At 37.4% G+C, this 20,877-nt stretch overlaps 1 protein-coding gene across 7 annotated transcripts in view; it reads right to left on the bottom strand.

Moving 5' to 3' along the window:
• Nucleotides 1–20,877, bottom strand: part of CTNND2 (catenin delta 2) — a 637,583-nt gene that overhangs the window by 204,910 nt on the left and 411,796 nt on the right. The gene's annotated exons all lie outside the window — the stretch shown is intronic.

Below are 20,877 nucleotides of genomic sequence, written 5' to 3'. Positions count from 1 at the left end.
GAAAAACAATATAAGACAAAGGCACCATTGTCATTATCTTTACTTGCATATCTGTGGTACAAACCTTGAATGCCTGGCTGTAGCCCCCCTCTTGCAAAAAGAATTAAGCAAAGCAAATCTTAATGAAAATAGAGAAGACAGTAAGGGAACCCTAACAGTTAATTAGCAGCTTCAATAATGTATACTTCTAAATATACAGAGAATGCTTCAACCTATAAAACAAATGAGTTACAGGACGTGTGGTAGTGATCTACACAATTATGACTGCCATGGAGAAGAGGAATATGAATCTCCTTTTAAAAGCTGTGTTCAGTACAAGAACTGAAAGATATCTAACTAAAATATCAAATGCAAGTTTCCCATGAGATCTTCAAAGAAGGTGCATATGAATTGAAAAACTCCTGGAACACAATATGGATGCAAAAACATTTTGCATAATAGCAGCAGGCTTGTTCTGTCCTCTTCCCTGCGTGCTGGCCTCTGTCAGAGGGGATATAGGACTAAAAGCCCTTTGAGCTAACTTAGAATAACAATTCTGAAGTTTCATTGCTTGCTCTGCCAGAATGCTATGAGTATACAGACCTCATTTAAAATCTCAGATCAAAGTCAACAGGAATTTGAGAGAAGGGGGAAAATCCATATATGTCCCTTCCATGCTTAGCAGTGGTATTAATAAATAAAAAAGCATGGCGACTTCAGAGCAGAAAATCAGCTACCACACCTCCATTGAGGAATCTCCTTTGAAGAACAGTTATCTCTAAAGTTAAGGGGGCTTTTAGCCACCTTAAGGTAGCTGATGATGTGACCTTGTTTCAGACAATCAGCCTGCGAGGACAGGCTCATCTCCTGTATTGTTACATAATATTCTTTTTAATCAAGAATATCCTTCCTTCACTCAGCTACCAAAGTACAGAAGCATCTGCCTTTGTATAAAAACTGTGTACCTACCTCAACTATCTCTATTTCCCTGAACTGAAAGAAACAGCAGACACAAAGAAAATGCTTTGAAGCACTAATTTCTTTCATTTTTCTTCATTTTTAATAGCATTTAACAATCCTAGGCTTCAACAAGTTGCACCATCCAGCATTTCCTGACAAGACTTTTTTCTTAAATGGCAGTGGCATTCCTGGCTGCAGCTGAACTCCCTAGGACAAGGAGTGTTTTGGACTTTGAACAAAGTATGTTATGCCATTATTCTAGTCTTATATTTTACCTGGTGAAATCTAACTAAAGGATAGTTACAATTTTAGAGATAGAAACACCCTCAAGAATGCTTGGCCTAAAGAGTATTGTTTTCATTGCTACTGAATGATGAAATAGGCAGTCCAGATAGGCAGTCTAGAAATAAATGACAGATTAGAAAAACTGAAGTACCTTTAAAAGGATTTTCTAGCAACATCTTGTAATAAGAAAAGAGGAGGTCTCATAGCTAACAAGCTTCATGTGCAACATCAATCTAAAAAACACCTTCCAGGTTGTACAGTGTGATAAAAATAACTGATGTTTTTGAAGTTTATAAACTACTTTAACCTATATAAGGTAAGAAATGCTCAGAATCGACACAAGCTGTCTCCGTCTTGGATTTTATGTAAGTGAAGTCTGTAAGCAGAGCACAAAAAAATATTGTAGTAGGAGGGTGTAAAAAAACATGATGGGGAAGCCCCCCCTACGGAAGTTGATTTTAGTACAGATCTTGCACTGTACTCTAGAATATCACAGTGTTAAGAAAAATAAGTACATTGTTTTATCATCTAAAAGCCAAGATGGCCACCAAGGAGCTGTTATTCAAGATAAGCTCCAGTATCCCAGAGGATTTCCAGTTTAATAATATAAAGTCAATTATGCATCTGAAAAAGTATGGCAACACTTTTTTTCATCTCAAGTCTAGTTAATCTTTTTTAATGTATGGAGAGATCTGGCCAGCAGTAAAAATTAGCACAGTACAGCTCTCATGGATAATTTCCAATGCGCTATATGACAAATCTCTAAGTGTCGTGATGTCTGCTTTTCAAATGAGATGATATTCCCCTGCTGAACAGAAAATGTTCTCAAGCATGTAACAGGAAAACAAATAAAACTGCTAGTTTCGGTTGTGGTTTGTTTTTATTTCTTTCTAAATTCAAATCACAGTGCTCAGATTTCTTATGTTTAGAATTTTTTTTTAGTAGTAATACAGTATCTGCATGCCTACATTTAACCTCTGGCCAGAATGAGAGGCATATAATGAACCCAAGAGGGTTTTTGTGGAAGCTGAGCAACAAGATTTCATATGCATTGCAGTTGCCTTTTCACCAGATGATCCTATAATCACACATGGCTGAACAATGCAACTACAATTTGGAAGGCTACTCACAACTCATTTGTAAAAAAGATGGTATTCTTACTCCCAAACCTTTATGGAGACATAAAGCAAATATTCAGTCACCATAAAGCAAAGCAGACACAGCTGATAATCAAACTCTGTCAAGTAATCTAAAAAACTCCAAAAACCCAAACAAACACCAAAATCCCCTAAGAAAAAAACTTTAAGAAGGTATGTTCAGCCATTGAAAATAAACCCCAAACAAAATACTCCAGGTCAACCCATTATGCCACTTCTCTAAACACTGTCTACACAACTGCAGGATGAGTTCTCCCTTTACTCTCCAGTTAAAGTTCTATACATGAACCAGAAGTATGAAATAATATTACTTACTACCTGTTAGAATGAATTAGGATAATAGTACCTCAAGAAATTTCCAAGGATTATTTCAATTAGCAGATAAGGGGATTAAGGAGAGTAGGTAAATACTCTGGGCCTGAAGCAACCGGTAGCAACACAATAAATGTGAATCACAGCTTTACATGCATGACTGTAGAACAAATACCAAGAACACGTGAAAGGGATCATGTAAAAAACCCGACTTCTCTCAAAGTAGTGGAAAACAAAACTACAATCTGTGTCCAAAATTAGTGTTTATAACTGAGAAAAGCAGCATTTTGCTTCATGCATAAGGCTGAAACAGGAAAATACCTGAACAAAAACTATTACTATGACTGTTTCCACAAGCCAAACTGGACCAATATATGCTGGAGCTGCACAGTCACTGTGACAGCCACCCTGTGACATGACACAGGCTGAGTTCTGTACTAGATAAGAGATGTCACATGCCTTTTTTATTCCCACTTTTCCTTCTCTGTAACTACTACCCATCACACCTTTTATTGGACTTTAAGAGATTAAGCCTGTTTCTGTGATACACAAGCAGCTACACACGTATCACCTCCCTTAGGACAATCTGCCTTCTCCTGAAGATGACAGTGGACAGTAAGGTGGGTAAAATTTGCAGACTCAGAACCAACCCAAGCTAGAAATAATGTACTCTGTAAACACTGTCATGCATTCAAATACTGTCCTCTGGAAGTCCCAGAGACGGGTATCTTTCGTTCACATCAACAAACAGATTTTCTTGACAACCTGTGAAAATTCTTTTTGGATAATTCAGTAATTTCAGTGTATGTACAAGTGAGACAGAGTTTATGCTGACAATTCAACTAGCTTTTAGTTATAGCTGCCTCACCTTCCCACTGAGAGAGCACCTGGTAGCCTCATTTTTTGGATTGCTTCACAGAGCGACCTTCGTTCTGCACATTGTTATCAACACCCAGGCTGCCTGGTTCAGGTTCCCAATACATTATTTATTCTGCCTGTGCAGAACTAACAGTACTGTACATGCACCTTTAGAGACAAGGCATCACCTTTAACACTAAGAGCTTTAAGAGGGGTTGCAAAGAGTATATTTTAGAACATTCATTGTGAATCAGATACTATACCCTCTGTAAGAGATTAGTTCAGACCAAGTGTCCAAACAAAAAAGGTAAATTTTGTAAATAAAATGAAGAAAGCTGTTTCATGTGAGTGCACTGAAAAATTTCCTCCTCTCAGTATTTTATACTCCAGATACTCCTGATACTCCCTCCACTCAAATTCTATTACACAAAAACTTAATTCATGTATTTGAAAGCATAACTTTGTATCTTAGAATGCAAAGACTGAAACATAATTTTATGCCTCCTTTATTGATAAAAAGGCACTTTCCTTTCTGAAGGCATCTATATGCTTCTTCAACCACATAAAAATAAAAAGGCAAAATACAGAAAAAATTGCATTTTGTCTGAAATAATTTAGAATATTTAAACTGTTTTGTAAATTCAGAATGAAGGCATAAAGACAATTCACAAAAAAACACATTAAAATAACTTTAAACCAGCAAACATTTAGTAATGCCGTATTTTAGAACTTCACAGGTTCATATCATCTTCAACTTTACTCATCTGTTGGAACGAGAACCCTCAGACCCCTCAGTCTTTTTTGTGGTGAAAGGAAGACTTCATCCCTTGTTCTTCTTTTCTTGCTGCAGAATTACTGAGGCCATTTATACAACCTACAAGTAACTGCAACAAGTCACAGCTTTCAGGCCAGCCTTAATTCTGAAAATATTCATTAGCTATCCATGACAGAAGATTCTTGATCCTTGTTTCCCCCCTCAAATGCCATTCCATATGGCACACCATAAATTGCACTGCTGCAGTCTAACTACAGCTTGTGGAGGAGACAGGGGCATGGAGGAAGGCAAAAAAGGCACCCTCCTCTATGTGCCTCCAACTAGTTTGAAAACAAGTTTTTCAATTATATAATACACATCCAGTAAACTTTGAAAAATGAAATCCAGACCTGGTTTCCAGTGTTGTTTCTGGAAGTCTGATATACACAAAAGGTTCCTACCACTAACTCATTAATATATAATCTCACAGCAGCAGCTTTCTATCAACCCTCAGAGCTTCTTTTACCAACTGCAACCAACATGGTTGTGCTTCTTAGACCTGTTCTTAAAAACATCAGACACCACCAGCTAGAGAACTGCCAATAATGACAAAATCCAAATACTACACAAAAATAAGTCAAATTGATCTAGCCTAAGCATATTGTGTACAGTACAGCAAGGAATAAGTCTCTCAGCAAGTATGTGTCTCTTCCACCACCAAATTTAAGCTGTAATTTGCCCTATGAGCTATTCTGAATGATGAGGCATTAAAGCCTTACATTTTACAGCTGAAGTATCACCACACTGTCTCTTCTACCCTTCCTAGCATGTAAACAAATAAGAACTCAGCTTCACTCTCTCAGCTACTCACAACACCTTCTGTAACCATAATAAAATTCTGCTCTGAATTCTTCCTCTTTCAGCAGAGAAGTTAGTAGGTATCCCAATAAAAAACTGGCTAGCATCCTGCTCCATGAGGAGAAAAAAAAGGTGTGTGCATGAAATGAAATTCCCACTTGCATCAGGGACCACTTTAGAGTCAAAATCACATGAGATGAGATGGCTGCACACCCTGGCACACAGCACATCACTAGATGCTCTAAAAATTATTTTAAAAAAAGGAGAAATAAAGGAAGAGACCAAGTGCCATTCCAAGGAAGTGTTATTTGACAGGACACATACATGCAACAACACAAACATTAAGAGAGGAAATCCTGAATGATGTCTTACACGTCATACTTCTAATTGGAAGGTTCGGAAGCCCAGGAGCCAGAAATGCCTCCTAGGATGAAAATAAGCAGGCAACAAATTCGCAACTAGGATATTGCTCTTGGAGTTCACAAGCAAGTCTACTTTACTGTAGGTCTTAAAAAGTTTTTCTGCTTCACCCTTTGACAAATTTAGAAGAAACACATTCGTGTCAATCTTTTGACCATTTAAATTCATTCTAGTTTTATATCTGCCACTCTCCTACATATTTTTAGCTACTTGTTGAAAAATCACTCAGCTCTGTCTAGTTGAAGTGTCAAATAAGAGAACAGGAACGGAAGAAAGTACCTATTTTAAGAACTTCAGAGACTCAAGTCTTTGGAAGTGAAGGTAACACAGGAGGGGGAATTTTCACTTGACTCCTACTAGATTTGTATTCTTGCAATGTTTCTGAGATTCCCCAGTGATACCAAAAAAAAAAAAAAAAAAACCAAAACCAAACAAAAAACCCCCAAAAAAACCCCAGACAATTTATTACATTCCCTAATTTCTTGAGGTTCCATGGAGACCAGTCTTATGTAATAGGCTATAAAACATAAATCTCTATTAAGCACATAGAGAATCTGCTTCCTATCCAAAAGAAGGAAGCACCATCTTATTAAATGTAACATACAATCCTCTTAAATTATTTTACAGGTCCTCAGCAAATGCAGTTTTGAGTCTAAAAATTAAAATTAAAACACTATTAAGGGATAAATGTTCTTACAAATTTTTTAATAAAAGGCAAACAAAGAAATAAACAGTACCACATCAGCCAATAATTAAATCTCATTTGAAAACAAACAACTTTGTTGTCCTAAATGGCAAATTTATCTTTTTACAACACAGAATTTGGTCACATATATGTGAAATATGCAATAAATACATATAATTATTTAATATGAATATTATTATTACTCTATAACGAATGCCCTTGAATAGTACTAGTACCCTTCAAAGTTTAGGCAAATCCAGGTCTCAGTCATGCATCTTCTAGGAAGAGCAACATCTCCTAGCAAGCAAATTAGCGAGGACTTTTAACAAATTCTACTTATTCCTTTACCTTTTTTGAATTGGAGAGCTTCTTTCCATCATAAACTTAGTCATGAAACAAAGATAGAGAACTTCAGTCTCACAGACTGGCTCTACTTGGGGAGAGCTTCCAAATATCACATCCCTAGTAAGACACCAGCCTTTCCGAGACATACCAGCTGATGCAAACCAAGTCAGAACTCTTGTCACTTCAGGATTACACTACCTTGTCACATATTTTGGTTCTTCATATAATATGCCTGTGGATGTAATTTGGTGCAGCATGTGTCAGTCTGGTTAACCACTGAACTGGATGTGTGTTACTATCCAAGGTAAAGTTTTAATGTGAAACCCAGGAAATATATTGCTCTTTTTTGAATACTCAGATTATTTTCATTTCTTTCTGAAAAAACATCCATATTAATTCTGTATTTGAAACCATGGAAATAAAAGAGATTCTCTGTAATTTGCCTGTAACTTAAACACTGAAAATGACCACGACTGTTCCTTGAGCTGTCAGTGAAAACCATCACAAATATCTGAAATAAATTGATATTGCAGTTTCCACTTTATAATCAAGAAAATCCCAAGGGTCCAAATAAAACTAGATGCTGCAATTGAATTTGCATATGTAAAATTTGCACCTCCTGAGCTTGCAATTTCAGACAACAGAGGAGATACTTTGGAGAGACCAGCAGGAAGACCATAAAGGATATGGGCAATGACTCTACCTTAAGCAGAGGACACAATGAACATGTATCTTTTCTGAAGGTGACACAGGACATCATGTCCTTTGAACCTGAGGTTTCTATGTGAACAGTGTTGGAGAGGCTGGGGTCTACATCAGGCCAAGTGCTTCTCAGCATTTCACAGAATCATAGCCTCACTGAATGGTGTGGGTTGGAACAGATCTCCCAGTTCCACTCCCCCATGACCACCGGCTGTGACCTTTCACTAGACCATGCTGCTCAAAGCCCCATCCCATCAAGCCTTGAACATTTTCAGGGCTGGGGCATCCCCAGCTTCTCCTGGCAACCTGTTGCAGTGCCTCACCACACTCACAATTAATAATTTCTTCCTAATATCTAAGCTAAACGTACTCTCTTTCAATTTGATTTACACAAGGAATTTCAGCAGCAGCCAAGGAGATTCCACTCACGCTGTTCTGATCCTGTTTCTTATAAACCAAAGTAATCTCACACGTCTTTGAATAAAAATCACACCCTGCTCCTGTGCTCCATCTCCTCACCTACACACACATGCTGTCAGCATACAGATTCAAGCCAGACAAACATGGATTATGGTTTCTACATATGCATACATACTACATATATAAATTGTATTTATTCTATATATAGAAAGACTGAAGTTTCCAGAGGAGCTCTTCCACTGTCCTGTTGTTGCTAAAAATCCTGTGCTCTGCGCTTTCTCTTTTCAAGACATTCCAAGGCCAGCACGTGGTCAAGCCAAAAGCCCTACTTAATACTACATACAGAGATAAATACACAAAAATAAATATATGTATATATAATAAGCTAAGAATAGCAAATGCCACTTGTGGAGTAGTAAAGGAAACAGATTTTTTTTTTCCAAGTTAGTTACCCAGACTTAATAGTCATGCAGTTAAATTGCTACTCTACTTCAAAGATGTGGGTTTTTCATTCCAGCAATCAAGCTTTCAAAGCAATTTTGATTTTCACAAGATGGTATCATGAGACTGTTGAATATAGTTGGGTACATTTTCCACATAGTTTTTTTTAGATGTCCAAGGTCCTTCAGAGTTCTGCCCTTCACTGCAGTCTTTGAAAAGCTCCTTTAACAACAACCTTGAGCATGTATTTGCCAACATTTTCCAAAAATATTTTTGCAATTTTCACACGGCATCCTTCCTACAGGCTTTTACAGCAGACCCGTCCAGAAAGAAGCTACCAATTCTTAATCCTTGGCATAACTAAACAATTTAACTGTTCTTGTTTTTAATCCTGCCTTTCTTTCTCTTGTTCTTCATCATTCCAGCTTTTCACATCTCATTTCAAATTGAACATGAGCTTTTTGGAACTGAACATGTACATCAAAATGAAACCACTGGACCATTTAAATGCTGGCAAGATGTACAGAAACAGTGGCATCAACCCATATTTTTACTTTTGGTTTGCATATTAAAAGGGGTTGCTGGCCAATAATTCTCCAGGCACTTTTCACAGCCTCCATTCCAACTTGCATCTTCTCAAGAGAGTTGCATCACTATCACTATCACAGGCACATATTGAGAGAGATACATAAATCTTCACACCAGTCTCCTTTTCAATGGGATCCTAAGAGAATTCAGTATTACAAAGCCTAAATTTTACATGGGTGTGGGGAGAATAAGGAAGAAAATGTTCTTTGCCAAAATGTTCTTTCCCCAAGGTAAAAGAAACAAAGGCAGAGATCATATTTTTTAAAATATTACAACACTCATGTAAAAGCAGCCATCTCTCTTCTCTCTGAACTTTCTAAATTCAGTCTTTAAATTCCTCAATCAGTCTTTAAATTCCCAGAAAACATAAAAGCTACATTTATTAATATTAGCTTTTATTCTTTTTTCCTGGCTTTTATTTCAAAAGAGCATTACTTTTCTCTGAATTTTCTAAACAAAACCAAACTCCAGTATATGAAAATATCACTTGCTCTATTAAAAGTTTATTTGCTTTACTTTTTTACCACTGAAAGTTTGGTCTTTAGGCCTTACAAGAAAATCTAAAACATGTCTCTCCAAAAGTTTAAATTTTTTAAGCAGGATGCATGACATCCCAACTGAAACAAAATTCTTCAGAGAGATGATGACAGTAAAAAATACTTCTCTTGTTACACTGACATCTTACAATTTGAGTGATAAGTTATTAGACAGGTAATATCCAAGAAATATTATCTTCTTGTTTAAATCAAGAAGCTTTATTCATCTGAAAGTATGAAAAAAACCCCACCCCTCAACTGCTTCTAGCTGCTGTGAACTTGCTGAGACTCAGCTGTTGCACATAAGAGAGGTACAGGAAAACTAGAAGACCATTTTAAAGGAAACAGGATGAAAATGTTTTCTCCATATATTTCTCATTGCACATATTTTGTGAACTTGACAACAATGCCTTTTAAACATTTTCTCCCTCACATACAAGATTCACGAAGTGGAGAATAATATACTGATAAAACTCCAGACTCTGCTTGTACTGTGAACAAATGCTGAACTCCAAACTACCATCACGAAATTCTCAAACCTCACTAGTTTACACTGTCATCTAACAGAATGTCACATGACAGTTTTATCCTCTTATACACTTTTTTTTTTATCAAAAACTAAAAAATTGCCTCTTAACCACTGATGATCAACACTCAACACACACACACAATATTCCAGTAGAATAGAAGTTTCTTTGAATTGTTTCACTTACTCCATTCAAAGTCATGTTACAAAGTAAATGAATTTCCTCTTTGAAAAGACTGCAGGATTTAGCTTATATTGCTTATATTCAGCACAACTGGGAGCACCATAAGTTTAGCTTTCCCAAGAAGCCTGCAACAGCAAGGAACTAATTCAACACCACCTGCAGAGAATTGCATTTTCCAAAGAAGTTTAAAATGTTAGAGATGTGAGCTCATAAATAGTTTTTCTTTAAAATGTTTCTGAAAAGAAACTTTGTGCGTTTAATGATCCTTCAGGCTATGCTGAAGTTCTCAATACAAGTGTAGCAGGCTACCTTCACTATTCTGCATGTCTCAGCTGTCACCTACCAGCTCTATCACTTCTCTGCCATTCATTCTATTCTTAATTGTATAGAGGCAAAATAAATAAATAGCGCTCTGAAATAAATTTTAGTGAGATTGATACATTTTTTCCCAACAAACTCTCTTTTGAAGGAAAACAGCTCCATCAGTTCTTCCCTTCACCCTTCCAAAACGCCTTTTTTTTTCCTTTTAGCAATGAAGTGTACACTGTTTCTCATCAGATGTTCTTGGAAAACAGTTGAGAAGCTAATGACTCCTACCCCATTCTTAGTGCTAACTACAAAAAATAATTAACAAAAAAAGTCCACAATACAAACACTGAAACAGAATGAAACTTAGTCATGTTTAATATTAATAAATAATAAAATCTAAACAAAAATCTGATTTTATTTTAGAACAACAAGAGCAAAGAAGATGTAAGTTCGGTATCAGATAGTTTTATGTTGGTGAATATGAAATGCAACAGGAATAAGGCTTCTGCATTCACACTGCAGTTATTAAGTTATTCTGAGAAGCTGTCTGCATTATTATTATGAGGCAAATCTGGCTTAGTAATAAACCTACTGTGGATTAGGAACTATTAGGCTCAGTTTCACTGCACCCATGTGTACAACTGAAATGATTACATGCATACAGGAGGTGATAAACAGGCTTCTCAATGAAAGTATTTCCACTTAGCTGACTTGAAAATTGATCAGCTCAAACTCATAACTGGAAAGGAAAAGGTGGAGAGGTGTTCAGTGTGCATTTCTCCTGAATTTCTCTGTGAATTTCATGCACACACACTTTTGAATGAGAAAATTTCATGCAGGCCATTTTCCCCTGTGCAAAAGCAGCCCCTTCCTCCTGTGAAGCATAACCAAAATGCTCTAAGGTCTCTCTTATCACACCCAAGAACTGGTCACTCACATTAACTGAAATAATTTATATAATCTTACATACTTCAAATGAAGCTTTTGTGCAACACTTACCTACAGTTTTGTTTTTGTGGTTTTGTTTTTGGTTTTTTTTTTTTTTAGGGGAGATTCTGGTGTGTAAATCATGCAGCAGCAGAAAGGTAACAGATGGTTGCTGGAGCCACGCCACAGAAAAAGCAGTGGCTGACAGGATTTGTTATCCCTTCACAGCTGCAGATAAAACCTTGACAGTTCGGGATAAAATTTCATTTAAAAAAATGTAGCTGCTGACAAATGAAAAAACATCCACCAGAAAAGACTATGCAAAGAAGATTTCATCCTGCAGAGATGATTTCATGCATTTAAGAGAATTTCTAAATACATGAGAGAGGAAATGCCTTGCTGAAACAGAGGTTCTGCGATTTGGCCAATCATGGCAAACTCAGGTAAAGGCACAAGAGAAATCAAATGCCTTTTTCCCATTTCTTCCTGTTATCTATCTAAAAGATCCCCCTGTGTGTCCATTTGTGTGCAGCAAGAGCTTTACAAGACATTTGACAACTATTTTCATGCAAAAAAATGTCAAGCTTTCTTTATAAAAAGGTATTGGACAGAATCAGAACTATACAGAAACTTAAAAAAGTGTCAAAAGGGTAAGCCCTTAAAAGCCAATTTCTTGTAGGATGAAAACAAATTCCTTTTATTTGAAGGCCATAAATCTAGCTATGGTGTAATGTAATTCATACTATGTATGTAATTAGAGGATCATTTCACCAAAAAAAGAGGCTGCTTTTCTCCATGAATCCTTGGACGTGAATTACAACTGACTAAAACAGTTCAAATATTTTGTGCTTTCAGCGGCAGTAAACTTCACTGGCAGCAAACCCTCTGTTGTGAGCAGGTCTGGACATCCTGGCTCTCTGCAAGCAGGGAACTCCTGCTTCAATCCTCAGCTCCAGGTTCTGAACCAGAATGGGCATGGCAGCAACATCACACAGCTAACAGGAAAGTACCAACACCTCTGAAAAACAAACACCTCTGGGTTGCTCCAGGCTCAGCCTTTGTCGAGACTCCTAGCAGTCATCTCCTGGTCAAGAAAAGGCACCACTTTTCACACTAGCAACAAGAGCTGGAGTAAGTGAGGCTGATGGATCAGCACAGATTCTGAGAGAGAGTCATAATGAAATATTACACAGCCCTGGCTAATGGGAAAGTAATGGAGCTGCTTTTACTAAGAAACCTGTTACACCTGTGTTGTCTGTACTCATTCCTCTCACCAACACACACACACAACCACTCTTCTTAAGCTGAAGCTATTAGGCCCAAACTTTAAAACCAAGTTTTTACACTCAAGATGCTCAAATTCAGGTAGGTTCAGAAAGAAATTATTTTCAAAAAGAAAAACACAGCATCAAACAGAATAAAACCAAAAATCAGCCCTCCTCTTCAAAAAGAAATCTATGAAATAAATACATCATATCCTCACACAGAATGAAAAGATTATCAAGGATAATCAATAACTTCAAACGATTTCTAAAGAGCAAAAAACTATATTAATATACTTTCCTTAAGCCTGTGTAGCTTTTGGTCATTTTGTGACATAAATTATTTGTCTTGGGACAGAGCTCTTCCTTCTCCACATTTTTACCTTTGGTATGTTCAGGAAACCTAGATATCTCACTCTTAGCCCTCCTTTGGGCTAAGAAAACCTGACCATTTCATTCCAGGTCTTCAGCTATCCAGAAGCTGTTCAGGTATCCAGATCTTTCCACATCATTAAACAGTGAAGACAAACATGACCCCCAAATTTTTAGTGGTAAATGGCAAGCTAAGTAACAAGTGGTCCCACTGATGCTGCAGTGGCTTAAAGAAACTAACCAACCAAAACCAAACAAGTAAAAACCCCAAATGTTTCACAGTAAGTCCAGAGACTAGGAGTTTCCCTGGCAACAATGGCTGCAGTTTTCTATGGGATCAGTGCTATCTTTTGCTTCCTAGGAAACCGATTGCCTAATGCTAAGAACTGGGGTGAATCTGTGAACCTCACTTGTTCACTGAGCTCCTGGAGTGGGGCAGTGGAGTGGGCTGAGAAAGAACAATCTAATTGAAGCTGGTGGAGATCACCAGGGAACAGTGATGCACCAGAGAAATAAAAGCTGGAGTCTGGACTTCACATCAGGCTCTGATCCCAAAAGAGGGCTATGAAGATGGTGAAGGGCCTTGAGGGGAAGCCATATGAGGAAGGGCCAAGGCCAATTGATCTCTTCAGCCTGGAGAAGACTGAGCTGAGACCTCATTGCAGTAACAACTTCTTCATGACAGGAAGAAGAGGGGCAGACACTGATCTCTACTCTGTGGTGACCAGTGACAGGACCCAAGAGAATGGCCTGAGTTGTGTCAGAGAAGGTTTAGTTTTGGTATCAGGAAAAGGTTCTTCATCCAGAGGTCGGGCACTGGAACAGGCTCCACAGGGACCTCCACAGGTCACAGCACCAAGCCTGACAGAGCTCAAGAAGCATTTGTACAATTCTTTCAGGCACAGGGTGCCACTCCCTGTGCAGGGACCATTCTATGATCATTCGATGATCCTTACGGGCCCCTTCTGACTCAGAACATTCTGAGTTTTTGTGATCTTGAGTGAGCTAGCAGAGATAGATCTATTACCATCTAGCATTTTAAATCTACATAGAGCTGAAGTTCTTAAAGTCAAGTTTTTAGTTTATAAAAGCTAAAATGTTCGGCTAGAAACTAATAAAAGTTGTTGACCATTCTTTCCCTTTAAACATTTTAGCTCTGCACTACAGTAGAGATATTTTTTTAGCAAAGAATTGATATTATTTTCTTGCAGAATGTTCTGCACTCTCAATGTTAGCTCTTGTTTCCTGCTTATAAAATAGCTATGGTATATGACACTGAGGTCCAGGTTCTGAAATCTGCATGGCAATTTATCTCACGATCAAGGATGACTTTCAGTCGCTTTTTTTAAAGAAAAAATTGAGACGATGCATCCTGATCTTCTATCACTTCTTTAAATTTCCCCCCATTCATCTTCTCCATCTATTTCCCTCATCTTGTTCCCATTGTATTTCCCATGAGAGTAAAAGCAAGATTATCCTTTGATGCACCTTAAAAATTTAACTTATTCTCAATGTCCCTGTAAAAAGTAAGATCATTATTACCCATTTGGCTGATGAGTTGTCCAAGATCTATTACTGAGAAGCCTCTTATGTGGTTTATCTTGCCAGAAGATCATAACAGCTTACATGAGCCCAGTAAAGCCTGAAAGTATGATTCTTCTCCTTGTTTTTAATGTCTGGTTGGAAAATATACTTACAATATTTCCTGGCTCTTACAGTCTGTCATCACAGAAAGGCACCACACAGATTTTGCATCTGTCAAAGTTTGCAAATGAGCCACAGGATGCTGAGCAACACGTGTGGCAAACAAAGGCAGAAACTGCACTGAAACATATATTTGCCGTTAGAAGCTCAGTAATGCCATGCAAAAACCAGAAATGAGCTATGAACAGTATGAAGTACTGTCCACTGGTTTCTTCTTGGATGAATGAGGCCATTAAAATACACAACAGATGAAGAGAGAAAGAGAGGGAAGTGCTTTGTTGCTGCTCTTCAAGTGGCAGTCCAGCACTGGGGAGGAAGGGAGGTTAGAAATAACAAAACTTCAAAAAGGAAACATCAGTCTTATCTCCCCTGAGCTATGAGAAGGGCATTTACCACACTACTGGCTCTCCTGCCAGCATCCTCCTGAACACCCTGCCTCAGTCACAAGTACCTAAGGAGCCTTTTGCTTCCCTCCCCTCAGCATAATGGAAAGGAATTACTTCCTGGTAGAAGGAGAGGACTGGAAGAGCTAAACCTGCAGATCAAAACAAGACACAAGGTATCATCTCTCTCAAAATTATACCCTGCTGCTAAATAACCTGACAAATAGAATGGCTACACATAACCTCTTCTACCCTGCTCATAGGTTAGGAACTGTAAGTTCTCCTGGACATACTCATTATTCAAAATTCATGGACCAGCACCATCCATCTTACTGCAATATCCTGAAAGCACGATGTTCTGTGAGCACAACAGAGCAGATTTTCTAATGATAGGATTGGATTTCTTGAAAGACAGGATCCTAACATTACTGAGTGGCCTCCTGCACTGTCAGTAAAATGGTACCAGTCAAAAAGGAGAGAAAGAGGGTAGTAAGTACTTCATGAGCTAAAAGCAGTCACTTAATTCCTGTAGTTCTAAATAGATATTTTAAAATTTTCTGTTTCTTTGGTTCAGTTTGGTTGGTTTTTTTTTACTACCAAGCATTTACCCTAGAGAAAGAAGGTTGCTAAATAATATAGGGCAAATTCCAGTGAGGAAAAAATAGCAAATACAGGTGGATAATTCTGTACATACAGAATTGCATTTGCTGTGCTGTAAGATGGTTCCACCTGTGCCCAACGCCTCCCACCTCCCCAGCCATTTATAAACCACATCAGTGTAAACAGTGGAAAGACAGGAACTGTTGGCACATACCACAATGTGCTCAAATACAGACAAAAATAAAATTTACAAGTTCTGGATATCAATTCTTTACCTCACCATAAGTTCACACTTGCAAGGACAAGTTAGATGCTTGTTTATTTTGCTATGCTCAAGCTGGAACTAAATAGTCACTGGGAAAATCTTTCCCAGACAAAGTTTCCAGCTAGGTCCCAAAATCCCAAATTAACAGACTGTAGGATAGTCTATGGATTCCATCCCCATCTATTTTAAGGAAGCTAGATTCATCCTTAATTATCTTCATCAGGAAAGGAAAACAGATTGCTGTTTATTTTCTTATATAGGTGCTATGCTTTTTAAAAACTAACTTGTGCACTAAGTAAAAATTCCCACCTTCCATGTAGAAGAGATCTTTATGAAGAATTGCAATGTGCTCCAGACTTGCTATTCTTGAATTGGGTGTATCTTTGTGCTGTTTAGACTCTTCAAATTTATTCTTCTGGGGTCAGTTTGTCATACTGAGGAGGAGTATTGATTAAATCCTGAGAGACTGTATGATTTCTGTGTAAGGAAAGTAAACCTGGTATTTCTTTCCTGTATGAAAGAAATACCTAAACACAGACCCATGAAATGAGCACTCTCAAACACCGTCCGGTTGGTCCTACCAATACAAGGGGCCTGGCCTGAGTAAATCTGATACAAAAAAAAAAAACCAAAACTGATGGTGTTCACAGGACCTAGAAAGTTGAAACATTTGCTTCTAGAGACAAGTCTACACTGCCAAAATTTACATTATCTGATTCGCTAAAAGTGTGTTTCCCGTGCTGCCCTACTACCACCACCTCTGGAGAAACCTTCCCCTTTACCCTTTATTTCAGGTAAGGGTAAGAGGGACCAATTAAGAGAAAAGGAGAGCTGCCTATCATGCCTTGTGTCACATAAAAGCAGGAAGAGTATCTGCAAGCGCTGTTCTGTCTCATGCAGACTGGGAATGAACTCCAGTCTTCTACACTTTGCATTAGAGAGTTAGGCCAGAAACTCACCGATGCAACCACCAGTCCCTTGGGATTCTGAAAACTCCAGCCAATGTCCTAGGCCTGAAAACAGCAGTGTTGCACAGTGCTGCCACGAGCTATACCACAGTCATAGCAATGCCTTCCATCTCACCAGAAGTTCCTTTCTGAAAGTGACAACCCTTCCCAAAGAACCCACCAGAAACGTTCCCACCAAGATTGCCAACGTCCCACCCGTGCTGGATTATACTGTTATGTTCTTAATTCTTTAGCCTCTCAGAGTGCCTGGCTTCTATTCAGACTTACAGCAGACTAAAACTATTAATACCAAGACAATCCTTGTAACAAAGTGAGATTAAGTATTTGGAGAAGACTCCTGCAGAAACATTTAACAGGCCATGCTCCAAACTCTGTGTGCTAATCTCATAAGCAGTTTTACGGGAGCACAGAAATTAAACTAGAGTTTATTTTACTCCTGTCAATTTTCCTACAGAAAAAGAACGCTCTCTAGCTTGTATTTTGCAAATGAAATATATTTCTGGGAAAAAAAAAAAAGAGAAAAAAGATGAGTTTTGAAACTTAACAGTTCACACAAGATGTTCTGATCTAATTTATATCCTTTCCTAAGTGAAAAGAAAGCTAGTTTAGAAGTTTACAAGATAAACAGCACTGTTGTTTTCTGCTTAGGAGGAAATTAAGGTCAGCAGAGGTAATGAAATGAGAAGTTGACTCTGAAAATGCAGAACTGACCAGAAATGTTTCAGAGAATTACTGTTAAATCATGCATCTCCTGGAAAACTTCTGTCTCTGTGCTGACTTACACCCAGTTGTAAAGGTGAGAAATGCTACAAGATAACTGGGGTTTATTTATTTTTTTCTTGTGAAGTTGCAACATGATTCTCTAATGATAATGTTTTTTCTTTTTAAACAAGAGCCGAATCATTATTGCAGTCTGTTCTATAATGAATAATGTACCTTTTACAGTTTCATTCACCAAATTATCCCACTTTTTCTGAATAAATAGTTCTAAAGGTTCTGAAGCACATGGAAAGTGAAGCCGTAATGGAAAGTTTTAAGCGCAGATCAGTATAATTCAAGGCAATATGAAGAGGGACAGTGAGCTCTGAAAATCACTTTGGTATCCATGGTGGAGTGTATTCCACACAATTCTTACTGTTACCTCAGCTTTTTGCCAGCTTCTTTGGAGGAGATGACCCATGTATTCGTATGTAAATAAAAACAGTTGGGAAGTCACACAACAATGAAGAACACCTTGTGACTGGACACATCAAACCACACAGCTTGAGTTCATAAACCAGCAAAACCACTGCAACCACAAAACCCCACTGGTATGTATTTAAATGGAGGAGATGAAAATGTTCTATTTCCATCTGTTGTGTAGCAAGTGTAACTTAGCCACAGTGGTACATGTACACAGCTTCTTACTAGATTAAAACTTCAAAATTTAACTAATTTATACACATTTGGCAAGTTTGGAATTTGGAATTAAATCCAGAAGGCACACATACTGAATACTGGATCCCAACATTTCTAAGATGCCCCAGTTTTCTTAAAATTTAGAAACAGACAAAATAAAACTGAAGAATAAAATAATAGTAAAATAATTACAATAATAATAAGTATACACAAGTCATAGATAACTTGTTGGTGCCAAGAGAAAGATTAGTCTTTCTTCATGAAAGTAGGCTGGAAAATACCACATTAACATGTATTTCTGATACCTTAAAACACTCAAGACTTCTCTCAATCACAGTTCAGAAGAAACTAAATAATTATAAACCAAATATTGTGTTATTTCCCTCCTTATACCACATCTTCATATAAGAAATTATGACATGAAACAGTTGATATCACTGTCCTAGCACATATTTCTTTTCCTTTTTGTTTTTATATGAAGGAAACATAAAAGAATGCTCTGAAAAATCAATCTGCAATGACAGGAACTTTTCCATTTCCCATATGCAGACCTTCAGTATTATTTCTGACAGTGATATGGGACTTATTTCCTTTTCAAACAGCAAAGCCTCACTCTCCAACTGGATAGATGTGTAAAGTTTTTACTATCTGTCTATAAACGTCTATGAGTTAACAGTCTACCTGCATAAATTAAAAATTATCCCCTGCCACAAACTTGATTGTAAACATCTTAATACCCTTTTTTTTAAAACGTTTTTGTCCTAAACTTTAAGTTAATGAACACTGAACTGCATTTTATGACAGCTAGATGATTCAGAACAGATGTTGAGCTAAAATTTCATTTGTCAAATGTCAGCTCAGAACACGTATTTAAACTTAGAAGTATCAGTAAGACAAACTACATGGTGAAAACAATGGAAAAAATGTCATTTACATCAGTGTCTGCCAACCATTTTTCTGGGCCTCCAGACAGAAATTCTGTCTGAATTGAAGATTCCAGAAAATTATGTTCAATTTTAGGAATGCTAATTGCTTATAAGGGTTGAGTACTATCTCTTCTGGATATCTAGATTTTCATCTTGAGCTGAATGATACATAGGTTAACCAAAAGCCTACACATAGCGTGCTTTTGTCTTGCAGATTTTCCTCTCCCACTGAGCATTTTTTTGGACCTCTGGCTGGACAGGTAGGTTTGGTGTCTGAAAATGAAGCCTACTATTGCCCTCTACAACTTGTGACAGTCAGAAAATACTCTGACCACTAGCCAACAAAAGCAGCAACATGTCTGTAAGGACACTTGGGACTTATCAGCTGACAAAGTGCAGCTGCTGACCAACCTGTGGACTTTTTTCTTGCTGTGTAAGCCATAACTGGTAACCCTCTGGGGCATACAGCACAACTCAACACAGCCACTGAAAACCTGTATTGCATTTGGGTCATCTTCCTTTTCCTGACTGTATCTCCCACATTCTACCCAAAGTAATTTCAATTCCATAGTATTTTTTGAAGTATCTGGAAAGTCTTTCATTTTATCACTTCCACACTTATAATATATTGGCATTTTTGTAATCTATTCATATAAATCAGTATGTTAAAAGCATTCTGATTGCTTTTGTTACTTTTTCCCAATTCCTTTCAAATCTTCAATATCTTTCCAATAGCTGAATGATCAGCAACTGCTGTAGGCCACAGACAGTTTCACAAGTCAGTCTGCCTCAGTGGAGTATGGTTTCTGTGGATTAAGGCATAACATAATCAAGTGTGTTTCTGACATTTCTTTATCAGAATTATTCAAACCAACATGCAAAGGTAGAAATACTAATATATGCCACACACAGCCTAGGATCAAAGAAATGAAATCAAGAGTAATGCAAACCCATTTACAAAAGTTTTGTACAAATTTTCAACCCATCTAACAGTAATCAGTAATAATATTTAATGATCCCCTCCAAAGGGTTTATGAAGTTCATTTTATACCTAGTTGCTTCTTCGCTCCTATTTTACCTCCAGAAATCAATACTCATGAATGTACAAATGGCATGACAAGGAAGAACCAAAAAAGAAGCAAATGAAAAATACTAGCACATATTCTATACATTAACAGTTGCAAAGTGATAACAAAGGAATTGAACAGAAATAACCTCTTCTTAAAAAGGCATTATGTTTAAGCCCTGTAGAGATACTGTAAGTATGTCTTTCCTGTTTAGAGGGAATAGCATTTTCAACACCATCATGCTTCTCCTGAGAACATTTCATATAGATTACAGTCACTTCTCATCTCATCTAGTGCTCTCCTAATGTAAGTTGCCTTAACTTTCAACATAACACAATTACAAAGCAAAGCTCTTTTTTATACATGGGCTCTTATATTCTGGAACGGAAATATAATACCACCATTTCAGAAAAATACCTTTCCCCTCTTGTTACTAATGTTTGCTTTGGCACAGGGGGAAGAAAGGAAGCAATTATTTTTTTTCATATTTCTCCAGTTAAAGCTAAGAGGGAAAAAAAAAAGCTTGAAGACAGAAGTGTTCTCAACAAGTAAAACCCTGCAAGCAGTGATGTTTCTGATGTGCTGCAAAATGTTATCTGCTGTTCTGTTCCTGGGTGGAGAGACAGAAAGAATTGCTACTGCTAAACAAGTAAAGAATCAGTTTATGAATTTATTTTTTTAGATTT

This window comes from Agelaius tricolor, unplaced genomic scaffold, assembly GCF_023055355.1.
Source record: "Agelaius tricolor isolate 1412-34295 unplaced genomic scaffold, bAgeTri1.0.p SCAF_2, whole genome shotgun sequence".
In the NCBI taxonomy this organism is placed as follows: Eukaryota; Metazoa; Chordata; class Aves; order Passeriformes; family Icteridae; genus Agelaius; species Agelaius tricolor.
This window is presented reverse-complemented; position numbering and strand designations above follow the sequence as displayed.